At 41.4% G+C, this 18,203-nt stretch overlaps 1 long non-coding RNA gene across 1 annotated transcript; it reads left to right on the top strand.

Moving 5' to 3' along the window:
- The first annotated feature begins 10,571 nt into the window (after positions 1-10,571).
- On the top strand, positions 10,572-14,914 carry LOC144826911 (uncharacterized). The gene is made up of 2 exons (XR_013609969.1): positions 10,572-10,666; positions 14,822-14,914. It is a non-coding gene; the product is annotated as an uncharacterized LOC144826911 (long non-coding RNA).
- The last annotated feature ends 3,289 nt before the right edge of the window (positions 14,915-18,203 follow it).

The following is an 18,203-nucleotide window of genomic DNA, read 5'->3' as shown; positions in this document are numbered from 1 at the left end:
ACTTCATAGAGACACATGTTTAATATTAATAGTAAAATACAGTTCTGAAATATATGGAATGCAAGATTGATATTTTTGCAGACAAATAAGTACATGTAGTCATGCAGTGACACTACTCCAGTATGCTGCCCTACACTACCCAAACACCACTGCACTACTGTAAACCCTTAATCTAGCTCCGGCACTACCTATTCACCACTTTACTACCCTACACCTTAAATCTACCCCAGAAGAACAGCCTACACTACCCAAACACCACTGTACTTTCCTAGAACATTGCTCCAGCACAACTGTCTAATACTCTAGTACCTTAAAAGACTAATTCAGCACAATCTCCTATACTACATGAATATACAATTGCACAACCCTAAACCCTAAATCTACCCCCAGCACGACCCCCTACACTACCCATTCACTACTGCACTAAACTTAATTGTAAAACACTACCCCAGCATAACCCCCTATACTTCCCAAACACCATTGCAATATCCTAAGCGTTAAATCTACCACAGCATGACATTCTACACTACTGAAACACTACTGAACTACCTTAGAACACTATCCCAGTATGTCCTCCTATACTACCCAAACACCAGTGTACTACCCTAAACCTTAAACCTACCCAAGCACAATACCTTACACTACCCAAACACCACTGTACGTTCCTAGAATACTACCCCAGCACGCCACCCTGCACTACACAAAAACCACTGCTCTACCTTAAACCCTAAACACTATCCCTATCATTACCCTGTACATTACATAAACACCACAAAACTACCCTAGAACACTAGCCCAGTGCAACGTCCTACACTACCCAAACACTACTGTACTACCCTACTTCTCCATTTATAAGAAATATTGTTATTTATCTAGAGTCACACTCTGAGTCAGTGTCCATATGGGAAAATTGAGAGACACTGATTTTGTTACTTTATATGTTTGCAGATATATAAATACATGTACTCTTGCAGTGACACTATCCCTAGCATCATTCCGTACACTACAGAAATACCAGTGCACTACCATATACCCTTAATCTACCTCCAGCATGATTACCTACAGTACCCATTCATCACTGCACTACCCTAAACTCTAAAACACTATACCAGCATGACTCACTACACTATCCAAACACTATAGCACTACTTTAAACCTTAAATCTACCTCAGCTCCCCCTCCTACAGTACCCAAACACCACTGTACTTTCCTACAACACTACCCCAGCACAGCTCCCTACATTACACAAACACCACTGCACTATGTTAAAACCTAAAACACTATCCCTACCATGATCCTGTACCCTACATAAACACCACTGCATTACCATAGAACATTACCCCAGCACAACCTCCTACACTACTCATTCACCACTGTACTACACTAAACTCTAAAACACTAAACCATTTATTTATTTATTTTAAGAATTTATAAAGCGCATCTGTCACCATTGCAGGCATCCTGGCACTAACAGAACCCAGTTAGAAGCAGAAACAGCAGAAATACCGGGGGAGAAAGGCTAGCCAGGGAAAATCCAGGTTTTCACCTTTTTCCTAAACTGCAGAAGTTCGTTAGTGGCCCTAATCTCGATGGGGAGAGTGTTCCAGAGTCTGGCGGCAGTCACCTGGAAGGATCTACTACCAGCTCTGACCTTCCTAAATCTGGAAACGACTACCAGTTTAGCATCAGATGAGCACGACCCACTACAGTACCCAAACACCATTAGACTACCCTAAACCTTAAATCTACACCAGCATGACCCCTATACTATCCAAACACTACTGCACTACCCTAAAACACTGTGGCAGCACGACCCTCTACACTACACAAAGACCAGTGCACTACTCTAAACTCTAAATGACCCCTAGATAAACCCACTACACTACAGAAACACCACTGTACTCTAAAAACTAAAACACCACCCAGCATGCCCCTTTACACTACTCAAACACCATTGCACTACCCTAAACTTTAAATCTACCCCAGCACGACCTCCTACACTACCCAAATAGGACTGTACTATCCTGGAACACAACCCCAGCATGACCTCTACACTACCCAAACACTACTGAACTACCCTAAAACGCTACCCCAGCACAAACCCATACACTACACAAACACAACTGCAGTTTCTTAAACACTATCCCTATTATGTCCCCATACACTACATAAACACCACTGCACTACCCTAAAACACTACCCCAGCACGACCTCCTACCCTACTCAAACACCACTGCACTACCATAAACCCTAAACACTATCGCTAGCATGACCCTGCACACTACATAAACACCACTGCACTATCCTAGAAGAGTATCCCAGCATGACCCCCTACACTATCCGAACACCATTGCAGTACCGTAAACCTTAAATCTATCCCAGCATGACCTCGTACACTACCCAAACACCAGTGTAGTACCCTAAACTCTAAAAAAACTACCCTAGAATGGCCCCCTACACTATTGAAACACTATTACACTACCCTAAATCTTAAATCTACGCCAACACGACCTCCTACACTACTGAAATACCACTGCACTACCCTAGAACAGTACCTCAGCACGATCCCCTACACTAGACAAACAACACTGCTCTACTCTAAATTATAAATATGTACTGTTGCAAAACCATAGTGAACCATGTAGTAATGTATTTACTAAAGTAAAAGTGAATCAGGTTTTAGTGTAATGGAGTGCTTCAAACTGCTATGCACTATGTATGTAGTGCTCTTCATAGTTGTGCTTAAGGCCTACAATTTTTTAGTCAGAATTTATATGAAAAGTGTTTGTATAGTAATAAAAATGTATAACTTTTAAAGTTGTTAATAAATACTTATTTATGTTTACTTTTTACAGATACTGTTTATCATCCTTAAAATAAAGTTACCATGCTGGAGAAACAAATAAGAAAGAAAGTTCAGAAAAGGGATACTTACTTGAAAAAAACTCAACCACAAGTATTGGAAGACCAATATAATGTGGCTAAAAAGAGAGCAATTTCGTGTAAGACCACAAAAGAGTTCATAAAAAATATTACTGGATTTAGAAAAAAAATGCAAATGGGGAAAGCAGTGAAAATGTCCCAAGCATAAAAAAAAGTGCTAACAATAGGAAAGGGAAAAAAGCAATGACAAAACAAAGGATACAGCTTATAGTAAGAGAAGAGAAAATAAATATAAAGAAGTGTGCAAATTTTTTTTTTACAACAGAGCAGTCCATAATTTACTAAAACATACAAAGACATATGGAAAGAGAACACAATTTTGTAAAAAGAAGAAGCATATAGAATCCATTGTTGAAAAGGCTTTTGAAGTAAAGAGGAAACCCTTTATTTTAGTAATAAACAGAATTCGGTCACTAGATAAACCAATCCACTTAATGAAGGCCAAAAGTAAGAGGAAAAGAGTAATTAACCGAAGTAATTTTTGTGATTTGTTTTAGGGAAGTGGAAACACTCTTCAAGTTGTGAGCCTTTTTTTAATGAAGAGAGTTATTTACGGAGAAATAATTTTTTGCATGCAGTTGACACCAGTGGTCGAGCTTATGAGGATAAAAATGGTCGTCCACTTGAGAAAGAGCAAATGGTTCCTAGAAATGTAGAAGAAGTGATAGCTGATGAAGTTCTAGGCAGACGTCCTAAAGCCCCGGTGTACACTTGGGATTGTAGTAGTATTTGTAGTGTACGACAAGAATCTATTGATAAATTACGTAATTTCTTACATGCATATTGTAAAAAAAGTGTTGAACAAAAGATGAAGCTGTTGCATGGACTAGATAGAACCTTGCAGAGTGAGAAAATATACCGATTTGCATGGTCATTCTTTGGCTTGTCTTTGGCTTGTCTTTCTAAAAAAGTATGTCAAAGTATTTTTCCTCATTTCAGGATGTTGGCAGTACACCATACTCAAATGCGGAAGTTAGGGAGAACATTGTATTATGCAAAAGTTCAGCACTAAAGTTAAAAGAGTTGAACAGTTTTCTTTTGCGTGGGTCAATATCAGATGTTAAGAAGGTTTGTGATGATATTGAGTTTTGTTACTTTGTTCCTGAACAAAAGAGTGCAGAAACTGAGACAATAATAGAAGCACATGTTGTAGAGAATGTTGAACATAGTTGTACAAAAAATGTTGAAAATGGAATTACAAAGTTTAAGCTGATTTCAGGTGAAAGGCCAAATTATTCTTGTATTTGATATCGCCAAACTCAATAATGAAAAATATTGAAACTCTTGGTGTAGAGAGTGAACTACTAGTTATTCTTGTTATTGGTGTGCCGACTAAGAACAACATACAACATTGTATTTGATTAAGAACAATACATACTATAAGGATGTTTATATGGAAGACGAAGAAATTGTTTTAGCAGAAGATATATATATATAACTCACTGGCACTCGCTAGTAGGTAGTTATAGTTAGGACCTTGTTTCTATTTAAAAAGCGTTTTTTCTTTTGTCAATATCTTTGGTGCCATTGGAGCTAATTGCTGGCTCTGTTCAGCTTCTGTCTTGAAAGTTTAAGTGTGATTCATCAAAAGGGGGCCAAGAAAAAAGGGGGGTCCCAAAACACATTTTCTCCCTGTCAATTTCCATAGGAATTTTGAAACAGGTCATTACATTTGGCAAAGAGGTAGTCCTTGGTTCAGAAAGAGAATTTTTTTTAAATGGTGTAAATCCGTTCAGTAGTTCTTTAGAAATTAAAAACAGAAAAATATAGATATCTGAGCACCGAGGAGGAGGAACAAACCCTCCCGGGCATGAACTTTGATTGGCTGCCAACACTCCAATCCAGGAAGTGTTAGTAGCGATCTTGTGACTCGGTAATCAAGTCACAAGAAAAAGGGGGAAAAAGTGAAAAATTAATAAAAGGGGGCAGGGTAGAAACACCTTGACCCCTAGGCCTGCTCAAGGACCCCAAGGGCCAAAACAAGATTTTTTTTAAACGGGCAAATTCACGCTGGGGGCGTGATACCGCCCCCCGAGTGCTGGCTCCTGTGCTTCATTTCTTAAAGCTCCTGGTGGTCCGGGGGCAATGCAAAATTAATATCTGGGAGCCCGAGGAGTTCCTACAGCCCCGGGTACTGCCACCTCCATTATATGTAGGGCGACTCATGGCCCCCCCACGCACCACCACCTCCCCGTGGTTTAATTAAAAAAAATACGTGTGGGGGCTCCTGCCCCACACACTGTCCGGTGACTACCACCTCCCCGGGGCACTAATTATTTGAATGTGGGGGTCCGTTGTGGAACCCCAGACCAAGGACCATCACCTCCCCATGGCTTTGAAAATGATGGGAGGGGGGCCGCACGGCCCCCCCTCCAGGAGCCCTTGATGGCCCTGGGGACCGCTACCCACCAGGGCCAGCTCCTACAATATCCTGGGGTGTCCTGTCATAGCAAGATTTGCTTCATTGAAGCGAAAGCAGGAAAACTATAGCTTGGCCTTGCTGACACATGAGTCATAACAGAGCCATGGAGCAGTATGGTCCCAACTTAACTTGGTCCTAATGTAAAGCCCAACACCGATTTTAGCACTTCATACACAAGTCTCTCCTCATTATTTTGGAACTGTGGCTGTTGTGTTTCATCATTTGTGAGAACCAGCTGCATCCATTGCACAGCTACCCACATCATGGTAATAATGCATTTACAAGTTCTATCTGCTACCCAGTCTAAGAATATTTCACAGTTTAAAGGAATAGGAATGTTTAAATCTATTTTACCTGGGGTGTAATAAATTCACATATTTTGCTGTTGTGCAATTACACAAAGGTACAACAGAATTACATGAAATTAGGCAAAATATATTTTTATCATTTAGCACCATATATTTAAATGTGAGATGCTCATTTTTAGATGCCAGAATACTTTTTTGTTCATCAACATTATCAATCAATCTTTATTCAATCTTAAAAAAAATCATAAAAGCACAAGTTCAAAATCAATACAATAAAACATTTTAATAAAAGCACAATATCATACATTCCATTCTCAATGCAATAAATGTGGCTAAAATCAGTAAAACACACATCTAAATCCAGGGCAGCTTAAATAACCTATTTTTTCCCATCCACATATTTTCAAGTATAAGTAGCTATTTTAGGAAAACAACATACCTTAAAATAAAAATCAGGGCTATTTAACATTTGGAGATAGGATATAGCTGCTCTACAATTCTGAAAAGCTAGACTTTTCAGTAAAGGTTTGAGGCACATCTGGGTGAACTCTAATTGAAACCACAAAAAACATAAAATGCAACAGAGATTGCTCTGCCTTGCCTTCACAGGAACAGAGGGGCAATACCTTACCCTGTACAGTAGCCCCATGATAAAAACATGCTAAGGGCCAAACCATCCTTGACCTAAACTGAAAAAAAGAGAACCCTCACAATGATTTACTCTTTTGTTTGGTTGAAAGTAGTGCAAAAATAAAAATCATTGTGAATTATAGCTCCTTGAAGTCAGTTTTTCCCATGCGTAAGTGGTTAAAATTTTTACTGGGAATGGTGCATTTCTATCAAATGTTTTCAACAAATGCAGCATCAGTACTCAAAGTGTTATATTGACATAATTTCACACAATTATGGGAATTAGGGCAGCCTAATTTAAATTTCACTCAGGCTGCTTTTCACACATTTATCATGGTCAGGTATGTAAGCAGTATTGGAATCTCCCAAATACACTGTGACACGGTTTGTATAATTCTTAACTTCAAAGTCAGTTCTTTCATACAGTCTCTGTTATGCTTTCTGGCTGTATCCCAATCTCAGGGATATGTGTAACACACAGGCTATTTCTTCAAACCTTGTATGTCACAGCTTTCCAAGAAACCACTTATTGGGCATGCTTGTTTTACAGACAAGTATGTTGGTTTAGTAGAGAATACATTGTCCCATTTATTGCTGGATACAAATGATTGATGGACAATTAGCCTGTCTTCTAATCATAATATTAACTGCACGCTTGTTTTGAGTTATTTGAAGGAGGCTTTGGATCAACTGACTCTGGATATGGATAATGATGAGTCTAAATTAGGAGGGGAGCACACATTAATAATCAGATTATGCTAATGCCGTGGGATAAAGCTGGCATTGACTTAAAGTTGCAAAATATGCTCTGGCTAAAAAGTTGTACTACTTCTTAAAACCTGGTCTAGGGACATGTTCTGGATGGATCCTCCTCATTTGCCTGCTATTCCATATTTTTCAGGACGATCTAAAGGTAGTCTAATTATTCAGTTGTTATTAGCCTTTAATTGTGCCATAGTAGAACACCCCACTTGTCAAAGAAATCTGTAAGCTCATTAATTGACCTTTTCAAATAAGTGTATTAGTCTGCTTGTTAATTTCTACAACAAAACTGTTCCAAAATCATATATTCCTTCCTCAATTAAAAAAAAAGCATGTGTTATCCTTTAATTTCAACATTTAATTGGGGAAATTAATCTCTACCCAGAATGTGGGTATGATGATGTTCGATCTAGTACTATCTCCCATATTAGGTACAAACAAGGGGAGTGATAAGTGGATGTTTAATATTTATTTATTTATTTGATGAGTTCTATATAGCGCTGGCTAGACCCGGAGGTATCAGAGTGCTTTACATGAGGTTCCACATTGTTACAAAGTTACATCAGTTAAAAGTTACATCTGTTGCTAGAAATATTTAAAGAGCATAGAAGACAAGTTAAATGGAACATAGAAGGGTAAGGGGGTAAGGTAAGCAGGTAGGAGGGAGATATGGTGAAGAGATGAAGGAAAGTCTGTCCAAAGTCTGGCTGGGTAGGTGATGGCCGAGGGGAAGTCCCCAGCCCATCACGTCTATAGATATCAAGGTAGCTCCACCGGAATGGCCAAAATGCTAAGTCTCAACAGTCGGTGGCTAGTTCACAGATTCTATGTCCTGATGGGTGAGCAGAGTGGAGGATATGCTCCAGGTCTGACGATATACAATTTTGTCCAAGAGTAGTAGCTCATTGTGGTAAAGGACCACTGCGGTGGCCATCTTGGTGTTAGGTTAGAGATTCTGCTCCTGGTGTTCCATTCAGTCAGCTTTTCTCACTTGTGGGCCGGCTTGCCACCCCAGGCCACCAGCATTTGCTTCTACAAAATATGATATCTCAGGTGGTCATCTGCATCTTCCCGTGGCTATCAAAGCTGCAATGTTTTCAGTGTTTATTGTGTCAGGCATTAGGCCTCTGGCACCCATCCTAGGGTCAGGCACATTATAGTTTTGGTGGTTCCCCCCCCCCTTAGCTCATAAAATGTATCCCCTCTTTGAGTAATTAAGCTCACATAGGCCCCACATATCTTCCTTGTGTTAAGGTGCCCCTCCAATCACTTGTGCAGCCCTTCATAGGTAAACCGCTTCCCACGGGTCGCCATTTTGAGGTCAGGCGTGCTGTGTCGAAATTTAATTTTAATCAAAGAAACCCTGAGTGGTATGGCAGGCAAGGCAACCCCAGTGTCCCCAGGTCCCCGCTTGCTGCGATGAGCTTCTTCCGTTCTTCACTCGCCGGCTCAGGGCACTTTCAGGAGCTTTCATAGCCACGGTTTGTTCCAAGGGCCTCCCCGCAAAGCTACTTCAGCCCCCGGGGGACACATGTCCACTCAGGGCCTCAGATCAGAGTTCGGGGACCTCCCAGGCTTCCTGCAGTTTACCCAAGAGGGGCGGGGGCCAACATGTGCAAGTTTGTAGGCCACCTTTGTCACTGGGATTTTAAATTGCAGACTATCCGGGTGGGCTCCGGCACCTCCACTTTTACCGCATTGTGAATCTACTTTGCCATCAGGCCCTACTTTTCGGGAGTCAGCGTCTTCCAGGGCCTTGCCTATATTAGGCTCAAGGGGCACATGTTGCCCCTTGCCCACTCAACTTGCTCTGACAAGTAATTTGTATAAGGCCTCGAAGAGGGAGAGAGGTGTGGTGCAACTAACAGGGTGGATGACTCCGGACCGCGGGGCTCAAAGTTCGTTCCCTAGCACTGGAGGCAGCTCAGCTCAGTATCACATGACTCTGCGCAGTAGCTCACTTAATCTCCCTGATGGCCCCTAGCACTATGAGACCCCTACTGGTGATTAATTTGTGCTTTACAAATACCAAGTTATAGGTAGTAGTCTATAAAGTAATTTGATTGGCTCAGGTAATATCTATACATCTGATACTAGTAGTATAGAGAGCACGGTTGATTATGTCATTAGTTCTTATAATAAACACAAGTAAATCAATCAATGTTATGTTGAGGTCATAATCCAATCATCCTACCATTTTATAGCTGTCAAAAACCCTCTGGGAAAACTGATCAATTCATCTGTGTTGAGTAGTGCTGAGCATTGAAAATTTGACAATTTGACAAACAAAATAATTAGCCATTATTTCAATAAAATGTTACATTGTTATCTGGAGATTGATGCTCAATGTATTGTGTTAGAAGTTTGTCAAGCTAGCTCTAACTTTATCAATGACCTGTTAACATCTTCAAAGATTGGTCCAATACATTTTAAGAAACATTAATTCATCAAATATGCGTGTGTGAGTGCATGTTCTGACCTCCACCTCACTATAACATTTTTAGTTCAGACATGAATGAGATTATGAAGTTTTGGTACAAAACAATCCTTAATATGAGTCAGTTCTAGCACAAGGCTTGGGAGGACTTGTGTAACTGTCTTTCATATGGTTTCACAAACTACACAAGTGCTTCAACTGAGCAGTGTGGAATTTCCAGTTGCAGCACAAGTGCAGTGCATTGCAGTGTCAAATCTGTGTGATAATCACCTTTAACAAGTTTTGATTATTTTTTATCTCAGAATATGCATTTAATTACTGTAATAAATGATTCTACATAAGAAAACCTGAAGAGGAAATAAAATATATGAAATGTACCATATAAATGTGATAAAAGCCTCTTCTTCAGTATCAGAATTACGGTGGTAGAATTCCAATTTGCACATTTATATACATGAACGAAAAACTGAATCTGCAGCATAAATTGCAGGAGCCACAACAAACAGTAGGATGAAGAGGAGGTATTTCCTGCACAAAATAATAACCAAGAAAAGATATTCAGAGTGTGGTATGTTCTGGGTGGGTGAAATACCTCTTATTCCTGGTTATGGCCGTGGTAGTCTAGTGACACATACTGATGCAGTGTTTAGCAGCCCCAATTCCTCATGTTTGCTTCTTTTGGCATTTTTCTTGAAAAATTGTCAGAGGTGCAATATTTAAATACGCCACCCTTGATAAATATCTCTAAGGAGAAATTATATTAATCATAGTTATGATTCCTGCCCATATGTATATATGTTTGTTTGATTGGAATTGAGCCCGCGCTTATAATTATGGCCTCCGTACAATTCTGCTTTTGCTCAATAAATCTGACTCACATCATGTCATACAGGTTATTTTAATGCACTTCTCAGGGATTATGCCAGCAACCAGAGAACTACACCCAGTCACAAACAAAGGGATCAGCCACATACTGTGTACAGAGCGCAAGTATCATGCACCCCTCCTTCTGAGGCAGTATAAAATGCATGCCCTGAGCACGAGATGTGCAGAAGACTTAGGCAAGTGATCCAGGTCACATACCCCATAACCCTACACCTTTCTCTCTTAGCACCATGAGGGCCCTGTTAGCTGTGGTCATTGTCCAAGCACTGATAACTGGAGGTAAGCTGAGCATGCCTGTTGTATCCTGCTTCTCCCTGCTCTTCTCTCTTTCTTGTCCTTTCTTAGTCTCTTGTACTCTGCTGCTCAGCCTGTCTCTATGATGTCATGCTTAGTTCTATCTGTGTATCTTTAAGTGTACTGTCAGTTACCTTGGAGGCTGAGCAGCAGGGCAGGTGCTCCCGGTGGGGCATTTATCTTAACCTTAACTGGAACCTGGATTACTACCTTATCTAAATGCTGTACTTGATTATTTGATTAACAAGAATAAACATACATCCTGACACAGCAATTAAGAAGTCATCTTTAATCTATTGGATTTTACAATGCCCTTTTGCAGTCTTAATGATTTTGAGTTCACTTAAATGTGCACATAGAAAAGAAGAAAGTAATGATCAGGACAGAGCTTACTTTTCTCGAGAAATTAGCTGTAAGCTTAAATGTCCCCAGCTGACTCCATCTACTATCATATGACTGCCCTTTCCCTGTTCGTTCCATTGTTTATCTCAGTTTTATTCAACCTGTAATTGCAAGGGAATCCCCACCCACAAACTGAACATCTGGTGCTGTTGTGGGCACACCCCCTTTGGTTTGCTCTAGGTTGGCTATATGTTGAATTATTTGCGGTAACTTGAATTAAATTGAAAAACCTTTGTAAATTCTTACATCTGCCACCAGAAGACTGCCGTTAATCTGTAGTCCATGCCACTGATAGATCTAGGCTGGACTACGCTTACGGATGACATGCCCAAATATGTGATTAGATGCTCGCAGATGGTGCAGAATGCGGCTGCAAGACTAATTAGATGTATTCCCTTTCGGCATCCTGTCTCCACGCACCTACAGGATCGGCAATGGCACCCAGTAACAAAAAGAATAGAATTCAAGGCACTGACCCTGGCCTACCGCGCACTGAAGAGAAAATGTTCAAGTTATCTCAACCTAAGACTTTGCTGCTTCAAGCAGGTTCGTTCTTTGAGATTGAACACCCAGAACCTACCCAATTTCCCCCACTTTGCGAAAGCCCGGCTGGGTGTAAGGGCTTTTTCCGCTAGAACAGCCAACATGTGGAACGCCTTACCTGCGTTCCTTCGTCCTGCTTGAGGAAAGCACTAAAGACATGGCTGTTTAACAAAAACTAGGTCTGTTTCCAGCTTTTGAAACCAACCTGCATGTGCTGCTTGCTGCTTGAGCACCGGGACACCTCTGTCATTGAAGTAACTGTTTGAGCTTTATACACCGTATTATTATTATTATTATTATTATTATTATTATTATTATTATTATTATTATTATTATTTAGAGGGTGCCTAACTTTACCTGGGTGCCTGTCTGAGGCTATCCTTGGCTGGACCTAGTAAATGTTTGAGTCCTGTACCCTGAGACTTGTCTCCCTGTGGCAATGCAGTCAGTTATGGTTGCAAACATTGAAACAGGTGCAGGATTGAGGGTAATCACTTTCAGAGCACTGTTGTCACAGTTTCTATAAGTTGATCACCAAAATATATTTTCCTGAAAGTGTGGAGAAGCAAGTGGCTAGTTCAACCAGGTATTGTATAGGCCGTCTATGCATGCAGTGTCAAGACACAGGTGGACACAAATGTTTCCCAGTCTTCTTTCACAGTCCTCTCTCAGGCAGTTGGTAATTCCTAACGTCTTCCTCCTTCCAAGGTGATTTGATGCTGTAATTGTGTTAGGGTTAAAGTGGTAGAACCATTCAGCCGGTGCTGATTATACTGAATGAAGAACTACAATTGTCCAGTGCTTCCTTCAGGAAGTTAAGTCAATTTCCTGGGGTAGAATCTATCCTATTGTCTCATTAAGCTAAGTGGTGAAATTATAAAAAGAAATCCTGTGTTGGACTCCCCATAACAAACCTCCTTGTAATGATGACTGTTACTGTCATAAAAAAGGGAACAACATCTGTACCAACACGTCTAATGTATTCCTTGACTTGGGCTCCACCAAACACGAGACTTGTGTCCCACTCCCAACTCAAGTTCATAGTGTACGAAAAAGGTTATTCAAAGGAAGATGTAATTCGGAGGTCCTGAGTTTAGAGTCTTTATCTATGTGTGCGATTACTTGAAAACCAGATAAACTAAGAATGTGAAATCTTTATAGCTGCACGATAATTGAGCTCTGGATTTTATGTTTGAAAAAGACTTTCACCTTAAAGGGAAACACAATCTTGTTTGTCCAACCCATTCCATAGGGGATTACATGTGTACTACAATTTGATTTTATGGAACTTCTAACCAAAAGTTAGTAATTTAGGGCCACATTCATTAAGCTAAGGAATATCGATTAAATAATAGCGACCAGTAAAATGCTTGATGCACGTGCCCCATAAAGTCTTAATTAAGATATCATGTTGAAAACAGTTCAGCCATCCTTTCTACTGTAAGCATACTCATCTAAAAGCAAGTTTGATGTTAGGTGTAAATGAGAAAGGTTTTAACTTCACTCCAGTAGTTTACTTAGGAAATTGGCAGGTATGACTACATTAACTATATTTACTTGCTTTTTTAAGCCCAATATTTGTAACTTAGGCTTGGTAAGCAAGTTTGGATCACAGAAAAGGTCAGAAGTTCATGTAGTAAAAAATGGGGGGTCCCAACTGTAGGACATTTGCTTTTGCTGAGTGGTCTCTCTAGATTATTCACATATAAAGGATTCCTATTTTTTCTGCTATTATGACTATGTGCATTGTGCATCAATGCCACAATATGTGTTCTGTGTTAAAACTGTGATGCAAAATGGCTTGATATCATTGACCATACAGTAAGTACGTTGACCCATAAAGAACACCATTGCCATTGAACTTAAATGTCATATGTAGGTTGCACTATTTATCACATGACATGACATATCATATAATTGTCCTCTGACAGTTGTTGCTTCTGCATTTAAATCCACAGCACTTTGTGATGTGTAATATCTTTCATCTATGTCTAACCATCGTCATTGTGTACAGGAAGGGGAGCTTTCCAGTACAAAACCCATGCAAGACATCACACACTAGTTTGCACTATGGTGCAAGTGAGTGTGCATGGCACTAGGTAGCCAAAAGTGCTCTAGCACAGGCAGAGAGGTAAATAGCACAAAAGCTATGTAGACATTGTGCTGGTCTGCTCTCTGCCTTTCGATGCAACACAGATCATCAGCTTTCGTTGCTGCTCTGTTTTGGGCCACATTTTTGTTAATCTGCCCCTCTATCTTTAATTAAATCTTCTTATCTCTATTGCCCTTTTCTATATTTGCTGTCCTTCTCTGTCTACCCATTTTTGTGTTTAGGTTATTCTCTTTCCATCTCAGTCTGTTACAATACTATTGTACCTCAACTTTTGCCCATCTCTCCCCAAGTGCTGTTTTTTTTATTTTTCTTCACTTGTCTACTCTCCAAACAGCAATAATTGTCTGCTACATTTTTAAACTTTCCATTATATTTTATACAATTGATCACCAGGTGCCATATCACACAAATGCCTCTGAGGTGCAACAAGAGTGTGTGCCCATTGTGTGTGCTCCTGGGCCTTTTAGTATTACAGAAGGGGCCTCGGACGCAAATGAGGGAGTGTCTCTGCCTCTGTGCCCGTGTTGTATCAAAGATGTCAGAGGCAGAAAGGCAGTCCGGAGGTGACCTACAACATTGCACACTGTCAGTGCGTCCCCAGATGGCAGCCCCCTAAAGGGCACAGGGGCTCCAAAGCCCAGAAATCCCCTCTCAGGTGGGTGCAGTCCCTCACTTCACCTGCCTGCAAGGGGATTCATAATCTCCCTTAAAAGTGCCAGCAGGTAGCCGCCTGCCCTGTGAAACCAAGAGCAGCTTCAAATCAGATCATGAATGTGCATCCCCCAATATAACATGATTTTGCCGCTGCCCTGGGCGCAGGGCATTCATCCTAATACAGCACATTTTCCTTGTTAGCACCTTTTTAAGGTGTGCCTGTCGCAAGCAAGGGACATTCACCCTATGTATGATACAGCCCAAGAAGTTTCTTGGCTTCTCTCTATTGCTAAATCATTTCATTGCAAATAGTGGATGGGCCCCACTCTAAGGTTAACACATTTATACTTGTTTTTTACGTGTATTTCTCCCTCTTTGAATTAAAGTAAAATTATACTCAGATCTCTAGATTGATTTTCTTTTTCCAGCAGATTGTCTACTTTGCGAGAAGTGTCTTGCTGCCGGCAGCAGCCAATGCTCAGGGATCTTCAAGCAATGCCCTCCTGATGTCACTCACTGCGTCAACGGACTGGAGAACAACACACTGTGCAAGTACCAACGGCCACATATCTGTAATATGACTCAATACTCAACTCAACTCGCGTAGGTTCCATGCCTGGATGGATCAAATTGTTTTAGACCATTCTGATCCCAAAGTCCATCAGGCAAAATGCCATAACAGAAAACCCAACGCACCTTGGTTCACCCAGATTTTAACCGACAGCCATCTCCTATGCCGTAAATTAGAAAGAGGCTGGAGAAAATCTTATGATGAGAGTGCAAGAGCACTTTACGTCCAACAGAGGAAGCTATATCACTCTCACATAAAAGCAGCAAAAAGGGAATACTTTACTAAGGCCATAAATGAAGCCCAACAAAAACAAAAAACTGTTTTCACAATTGTTAAGTCTTTTACCCACCCCAAAGCCCTCACGCCTGAAATTCCACCGTCTGAATCTCTGTGCAACCAAATAGCAGACTTCTTTGTGGATAAAATTGTCATCATCCAGAAAGACTTTCCCTCTCCCCCTATCAATTCTTATGAGGTAAGGGATAACTACCCCCCGCTATGCAGTTTTAAGCCCGTTTCCCTCCAACAAACTAGTAAGGCAATGTTGGCATGTAAATCAGGAGCCCCCACTGATTCCTGCCCTCCTAGTATTCTTCATCACCTTATCGAGGCAGTAAATCCTTGTATTAATTCAATCATCAATGAATCCCTCGAGCAAGGGATAGTGCCCAATGACTGGAAGAAGGCTATTGTGAAGCCCCTGATGAAGAAGCTGAACAAATCTCCCACTGACCTCACGAACATGCGCCCCATTTCATTACTGCCTGTCCTTGGCAAGATCACGGAACAGTTAGTCCATGAACAATTAAAAATATTTGTAGAGACTCATAACGTCCTGCACCCTCAACAGTCAGGGTTTCGCTCCGGTCATTCCACAGAAACAGCCTTGATAGAACTATCTGATTCCATCAAGTTCCTGCAGGATGAAGTAAGGCAAGCCGTCCTCATCCTGCTCGATTTAACGGCAGCTTTCGACACTATCTCTCACACTATTCTGATCAATAGAATGCGAGAGATTGGCGTGACTGATACAGCTCTGTCATGGGTTAAATCTTTCCTGTCTAACAGGTCCCAGACTGTATCTCTGGGTCCCTATCTATCTAGCGAAAAATCCACAACATCAGGAGTTCCTCAAGGGTCCATATTAAGCCCCCTTTTCTTTAACATCTATATGGCCCCCCTCCTCGCTTTGATAGAATCCCATGGGATCCTCGTCACGTCATATGCTGACGACACACAACTCGTCGTCACCATTGATAAAAAGTGTTCGGACGCAGCTTTGCGTTTCCAGACCTGTCTTTCTGATGTTTTCCGATGGTTGAATACAAATCACTTGAGGTGTAACAGTGCAAAGACTGAAATCATACCGTTAGGAAAAAACCTATCCTTCTGCCCGAAGGACTGGTGGCCCATAGGATCAGAGGCCCCACCTAGTGCAGCATCTTCCGCGCGGAACCTGGGTGTGCAATTTGATTCTTCCCTTTCCTTCGATGATCATGTCAGGATCACTGCTGGTCGATGCTTCGGACTCATCAAATCATTAAAGAAATTCTTTGACTTCCTCCCCATTGCAGCTAGAAAATCAGTCGCGGTAGCTTTGATCCTTTCCCGACTTGATTACTGCAATGGCCTAATGGTGGGAGTGAAAAAGTCCACCCTGAGGAAGCTTCAGAGTATACAACACGCAGCCGCCAGATTGGTCCTGAAACTCCCCAGAAGGTCATCTGCCTCAGCTGCATTAAATTCTCTACACTGGCTACCACTCCATAAAAGAATTCTTTTTAAACTCTTACTTACCGTTTTTAAAGCTCTGAAGGGCACAGGGCCCCAGTACCTTCAAAAACGCTTCACCTTTTACAACCCCTCACGATGTTTGAGATCCTCTGGAACAAATCTCATAATGATTCCCAGGTTCAAGTATAAGACTAGGGGTGGGAAAACCTTTACCTTTTTGGCAGCAAGGGCATGGAACAACTTACCCGTGAACCTTAGACTAACTGAAAAAGAGAGTAAATTCAGAAAACTCCTTAAGACTTGGGTATATCAACAACCTGACAACTCTGTATTGGCAGCTATTTAGTTCCAGACCCTCACCACTTATCATCGATCACTTATCTTCTTCATGCTTGCACAGCGCCAAGATGCTCCTCCCGGAGCGATAGTTCGCGCTTTATAAAAACCCATAAATATCTAAATATCAAAATAACATTCTGGCCAGTGCTTAAATTGTAAAATAATAAGTACCATGCCCAAAGATCTTTCTTAAGAGGCTATTGCAGCCTCCACCAATGGTCACCCCTGACAGCGCTGCCAGATACAAGTATCAACAACACCTACATACCATTACATTCCTAAAAGTACAACAATTTGGAGCCAAAGATGTAGGAAGGGCCTGAGTAAGCACCCTGGTACTATTATTTCAATAATCATATGCTGCATTGTTAAATACTTTGCTAATGGGCTTTTTTAAAATATATGTTTATGTTTATTAAAACTTTTATAGCGCGCTCAATTACCACGGGGTATCCTGGCGCGGTGAGTGATTGGACAGCAAGAGTGAGGGATCCGGGCCTGAACAAGCTGTTAGAGGGGGGCATTGAACAGATGAGTCTTGAGTTCCTTCTTAAAAACAGTGATGGTCGGCGCAGCTCTAAGGAACAGGGGGAGAGCATTCCAAGCAGAGGCTGCCCTAACTGAAATAGATTGTCCTTCCAACCGAGCATATTTAAATTTGGGAGTGACCAGTAGGCATTGATTGGCCGATCGAAGGACACGGTTGGGAGTATAAAATGAGAACCGTTTCTGCAGATACGACGGTCCCTGACCATGGACTGCTCTAAATGCCAACACAAGAATTTTAAACAAGATTCGATGCGGTACAGGTAGCCAGTGCAAGCTTCGTAGATGACTCCGCACACTCGACCTCCTAGGGAGAGAGAAGAGCAAGCGTACTGCAGCGTTTTGAATCACCTGTAACCGATGAACCAAATACGCGGGTAGACCACAGAATAAGGCATCAGCATAATCGAGCCGAGATAAAATCAGGGCTCGAAGAACAGCCTCCTTGGCTACCCTGGGCAAAAGAGGGAAGAATTTCCTCAGGGCTCGCAGAGTGCCAAAGCAGGTACCGGTCAGTTTTTTTATGTGATCAGCAAACTTCAAATCTTGACTGAACCAGACCCCCAAGTTCTTAGCTGGGCCTCCCGTCGCACTCGGACAGGGCAGGTCCGGGGGCCAAA

The sequence above is a fragment of the Lissotriton helveticus genome, chromosome 4_1 (assembly GCF_964261635.1).
Source record: "Lissotriton helveticus chromosome 4_1, aLisHel1.1, whole genome shotgun sequence".
In the NCBI taxonomy this organism is placed as follows: Eukaryota; Metazoa; Chordata; class Amphibia; order Caudata; family Salamandridae; genus Lissotriton; species Lissotriton helveticus.
The sequence above is the reverse complement of the archived record's forward strand: the minus strand, read 5'-3'. Positions and strand labels throughout refer to the sequence as shown.